This window comes from Physeter macrocephalus, chromosome 11 (assembly GCF_002837175.3).
Source record: "Physeter macrocephalus isolate SW-GA chromosome 11, ASM283717v5, whole genome shotgun sequence".
In the NCBI taxonomy this organism is placed as follows: Eukaryota; Metazoa; Chordata; class Mammalia; order Artiodactyla; family Physeteridae; genus Physeter; species Physeter macrocephalus.
In genome coordinates, this window is record NC_041224.1 from 72357316 (window position 1) to 72362850 (window position 5535).

A 5535-nucleotide genomic window follows, 5' to 3' on the forward strand; every position below is an offset into this window, starting at 1 on the left:
TCTTGTAGGCCCTTGTTAAATATTTCTTGCATTTTCTCCATTCTATTTCCAAGATTTTGGATCATCTTTACTCTCATTACTCTGAATTCTTTTTCAGGTAAACTGCCTATTTCCTCTTCATTTGTTTGGTGGTGGGTTTTAACCTTGCTCCTTCATCTGCTGCATATTTCTCTGTCTTTTCTCATTTTGCTTAACTTACTGTGTTTGGGGTTTCCTTTATGGAGGCTGCAGCTTCATAGTTCCCATTGTTTTTGGTGTCTGCCCCCATTGGGTAAGGTTGGTTCAGTGGCTTGTGTAGGCTTCCTGGTGGAGAGGACTTGTGCCTGTGTTCTGGTGGGTGGGGCTGTATCTTGTCTTTCTGGTGGGCAGGACCACGTCTGGCGGTGTGTTTTTGGGTGTCTGCGAACTTAGTATGATTTTCGGGAGCCTCTCTGCTAATGGGTGTGGTTGTGTTCCTGTCTTGCTAGTTGTTTGGCATGGGGTGTCCAGCACTGGAGGTTGCTGGCTGTTGGTTGGAGGTGGGTCTTAGCATTGAGCCAGAGATCTCTGAGAGAGCTCTTGCTGATTGAGATTATGTGGGGCTGGGAGGTCTCTGGGGGTCCCATGTCCTGAACTAAGCTCTCCCACCTCAGAAGCTCAGGATTGACATCTGGCCGGAACACCAAGACCCTGTCAGTGACACAGCTCAGAAGAAAAGTGAGAAAAAAACAAAGAAAGAAAATTTTTAAAAAATAATAAATAAATGAATTTATTAAAATAAAACAAATAATAATTTTTTAAAAATAAGAGAGCACCAAAACCAATAAACTAATCCACCAATGATAACAAGCACTAAAAACTAAACTAAGATAAACATAAAAATCAGAAACAAATCAGTTGCAGACAGCAAACCCCAAGTTCTACAGTTGCTCCAAATTCCACTGCCTCAATTATGGGATGATTCATTGTCTATTCAGGTATTCCACATATGCAGGGTACATCAAGTTGATTGTGGGGATTTAATCCTGCTCCTGAGGCTGCACAGACAAATTTCCCTTTCTCTTCTTTGTTCACACAGCTCCTGAGTTTCAGCTTTGGTTTTGGCCCCACCTCTTCGTGTAGGTCACCCTCAGGCATCTGTTTCCTGTCCAGACAGGAGGGGGTTAAATCAGCGTCTGATTAGGATTCTCTTGCTTATTCAGGCCCAGGGGAGGGAGGGGTACCGTACTTATAATTGGAATGCAGGGTTAGCCTGCAGCTGCAGAGGCCAGGCTGATGTTGCAACAGCCTGAGGCATGCCATGTGTTCTCCCGGGAAGTTGTCCCTGGATCATGGGACCCTGGCAGTAGTGGGCTGCACAGGCTCCCGGGTGTGGGAGTGGTGTGGATAGTGAACTGTGCTTGCACACAGGATTCTTAGTGGCTGCAGCAGCAGTGTTAGTGTTTCATGCACGTCTCTGGGGTCTGAGCTGATAGCCACAGCTCGCTCCATCAGTGGAGCTCATTTAGGTGGTGCTCTGCCTTCTGTGGGCAGATGGGGAAGGAATCCCCTCTCCTTGCACATCCCAAAACAATGGTCTCTTGCCTCAGGCAGGTCCACACTTCTTCCCGGACTCCCTCTTGGCTAGCTGTGGCACACTAGCCCCCTTTGGGCTATGTTCACGCAGCCAACCCCAGTCCTCTCCCTGGGATCTGATCTCCGAGGCCCTAGCCTCAGCTCCCAGCCCCCACTCACCCTGGGAGGTGAGCAGACAAGCCTCTCAGGTTGGTGAGTGCTGGTTGGCACTGGTCCGCTGTGTGGGTATCTTTCCACTTTGCCCTCTGCACCCCTGTTGCTGTGCTTTCCTCCATGGCTCCAAAGTTTCCCCCCTGCTCAACCCCCATCTCCACCAGTGAAAGGGTTTCCTAGTGTGTAGAAGCTTTTCCTCCTTCATAGCTCCCTCTCAGAGGTGCAGGTCCTGTCCCTATTCTTTTGCCTCTGTTTTTTCTTTTTTCTTTTGCCCTAACTATGTATGTGGGTATTTTCTTGCCTTTGGGGAAGTCTGAGGTCTTCTGCCAGTGTTCAGTAGGTGTTCTGTAAGAGTTGTTCCACATGTAGATGTATTTTTGATGTATGTGTGGGGAGGAAGGTGATCTCCACATCTTACTTCTCTGCCATCTTGAAGGTCTCCTCAATCCTCATACATTTTAAATAAAGAAGGGCAATAGGTGTGGGATGTAGCATTGACACATACAGTCATTAAATGATTTTAGCAAATGCCCAGTATTTGATCATTACCATAAGCAACAATAAACAGTTCTAGGCCAAAAGTTTACAATTAAATTAGGATAGAGAAGATCTGGATGGGATCCCAATTAAATTATATTCTCTCATAGGTGACCTGAAGCCACTTTCAGAAGTTTACATAGAATTCTTTAAATGACTTTTTATAATGAGGCAAGACTTTCCACAAGCCTTTAAATATACCCATATGATGTAAACTTTATCCATCTTTTGAAATTTTTAGATAAGGTCTGAAGTGAGCTGGGACTCAGATGGTCCTGCTATCCTTTCAGAGAAAGTAACTATTCTTTCTTCTTTTTAAATTGAGGTATAGTTGATATACAATATTGCATTTGTTTCAGGTATACAGAAAAGTGATTCATATATATATATATATATATATATTCTCTCTGTCTGACTTACGTCACTTAGTATGATCATCTCTATGTCTATCCATGTTGCTGCAAATGACATTATTTTATTCTATTTATGGCTGAGTAATATTCCATCATGTATAAGTACATCTTCTTTATCCATTAACATGTCAATGGACACTTAGGTTGCTTCCATGTCTTAGCTATTGTAAATAGTTTTGTTATGAACATTGGGGGGCATGTATCTTTTCAAATTAGAGTTTTCTCTGGATATATGCCCAGGAGTGGAATTGCAGGATCACATAGTTTTTTAAGGAAATCCATACTGTTCTCCATAGTGGCTGCACCAATTTACATTCCCACCAACTGTGTATGCTCATCTATTTTATATATAGTAGTGTGTATAAGTTAATCCAAAATTCTTAATTTATTCCTCCCCCTCCCTTTCCCCTTTGGTAGCCATAAGTTTGTTTTCTGTCTCTGAGTTTATTTCTGTTTTGTAAATAAGTTTATTTGTTGTTTTTTTTTTAGATACCACATATAAGTGATATATGATATTTGTCTTTCTCTGTCTGACTTACGTCACTTAGTATGATCATCTCTATGTCTATCCATGTTGCTGCAAATGACATTATTTTATTCTATTTATGGCTGAGTAATATTCCATCATGTATAAGTACATCTTCTTTATCCATTAACATGTCAATGGACACTTAGGTTGCTTCCATGTCTTAGCTATTGTAAATAGTTTTGTTATGAACATTGGGGGGCATGTATCTTTTCAAATTAGAGTTTTCTCTGGATATATGCCCAGGAGTGGAATTGCAGGATCACATAGTTTTTTAAGGAAATCCATACTGTTCTCCATAGTGGCTGCACCAATTTACATTCCCACCAACTGTGTAGGAGGCTTCCTTTTCAGAGAAAGTAACTTTTGAACAATTTAATTATTTTGTTGAACCATTTAAATAATAAATATTGTAACCCTATCAGGAACCTTCTGCATTTACCAAGGAATATGTCATGTAGTACACTGTCAAGTTAATGAAATTTCCTGGCAAAATCAACACAGTTACTCTATGCGGTTATGCGTTTTGGTTTAGGATCCATAGAATTACTGATTTTGCTGGGAAACTGTATGCCAGTCAATCCCCTTCAACTATAACCTCCAGGTTTCTGATGGTGCAAAGGATTAAAACTGCTTTTTAGGGACTTCCCTGGTGGTCCAGTGGTTGAGACTCCACACTTCCTGTGCAGGGGGCATGGGTTTGATCTCTGGTCGGGGAACTAGGATCCCACATGCCATGCAGCACAGCCAAAAACAAACAAACAAACAAACAACCCTGCTTTTAAATGTACATACTTTGTGACAATATGAACATATTAAAAATTCTAGGGACATTTATATGATTTGCATCTCCTGAGAGCTTGTCACAGTGCCTGCTCATCTCAAGCAGGTGATTAATAAATGAGGATGGCTGACTCTACCTAGTGCATCAATTAACCAGTTTGGATTATTTTCCAGTAATGTTGATTAAACGCCCACCTGTGCACCACTCATCTGATTTTTCAGAACTCACTCTTCATGGGGCAATGAGTCACTGTCCTTCCTCCTACATGCTGCTGTTCTGTGGTTTCAGAGGGCATCTGCACATCCATGTGATGCTTCACTAGGAAAGAGAGGGCAGCCAAGAGAGGACAAAGTCGATAAAGAGAATAATGAATGGTATGGGAAAAAAGGCTGTATGTCAGTGAATAAGATACTAGCACTGTGTTGTAAAATTAAATGTTATTTGTTTAAAGTCTCCTGTGACAAGCACTTGGAAAATAGATCAGGAATGAGGAATTTAAAAGGATTTCGAGACAAATCCCAACAGAACCCAGTAGCATAGAATTGGAAAGAAAAATGAAGATGAGGACTTAAAGAAGTTAAGTCAGCAGAAAGGAATTAAAAGTGAGGAAAAGGAAATATAAGTCCTTAAATTAAAATGCTTTGGATTAGCAGGCAAGATGGCGGAAGAGTAAGACGCGGAGATCACCTTCCTCCTCACAGATACATCAGAAATACAGCTACACGTGGAACTTCTCCTGTAGAACACCCACCGAACGCTGGCAGAAGACCTCAGACCTCACAAAAGGCAAGAAACCCCCCACCTACCTGGGTAGGCAAAAGAAAAAAGAATAAACAGAGACAAAGAATAGGGACGGGACCTGCACCAGTGGGAGAGAGCAGTGAAGGAGGAAACGTTCCCACACACTACAAGCCCCTACGAGGGCGGAGACTGTGGGTGGCGGAGGGGGAAGCTCCGGAGCCTCGGAGGAGAGCGCAGCAGCGGGGTGCGGAGGGCAAAGCGGAGAGATTCCCGCACAGAGGATCGGTGCCGACCAGCACTCACCAGCCCGAGAGGCTTGTCGGCTCACCCGCCGGGGCGGGCGGGGGCTGGGAGCTGAGCCTCGGGCTTCAGTCGGATCCCAGGGAAAGGTCTGGAGTTGGCAGAGTGAAAACAGCCTGAAGGGGCTAGGGCGCCACGGCTAGCCGGGAGGGAGTCCAGGAGAAGTCTGGAGCTGCCGAAGAGGCAAGAGACCTTTTCTTCCCTCTTTGCTTCCTAGTGCGCTAGGAAGGGGTTTAAGCGCGCCGCTTAAAGGAGCTCCAGAAACGGGCGCGAGCCGCGGCTGTCGGCGCGGACAGCAGAGACAGGTGTGGGATGCTCGGGTTGCTGCTGCCGCCACCAAGAGACCTGTGTGCGAGCACAGGTCACTCTCCACACCGCCCCTCCCAGGAGCTCGTGCAGCCCGCCACTGCCGGGGCCCCGGGATCCAGGGACAGCTCCCCCGGGAGAACGCGTGGCGCGCCTCGGGCCGGTGCAGCGTCACGCCGGCCCCTGCCGCCGCAGGCTCGCCCCGCATCCGTGCCCCTCCC

At 45.1% G+C, this 5535-nt stretch overlaps 1 long non-coding RNA gene across 1 annotated transcript in view; it reads right to left on the reverse strand.

Annotated features, from left to right (window-relative positions):
• Nucleotides 1-819: 819 nt before the first annotated feature.
• Nucleotides 820-5535, reverse strand: part of LOC129392577 (uncharacterized) — a 12831-nt gene continuing 8115 nt past the window's right edge. Inside the window, exons 2-3 of the long non-coding RNA XR_008618755.1 lie at nt 4162-4285; nt 820-1123 (exon numbers count right to left, since the gene is read on the reverse strand). This is a non-coding gene — a long non-coding RNA (uncharacterized lncRNA). The remainder of the gene's footprint in view (nt 1124-4161; nt 4286-5535) is intronic.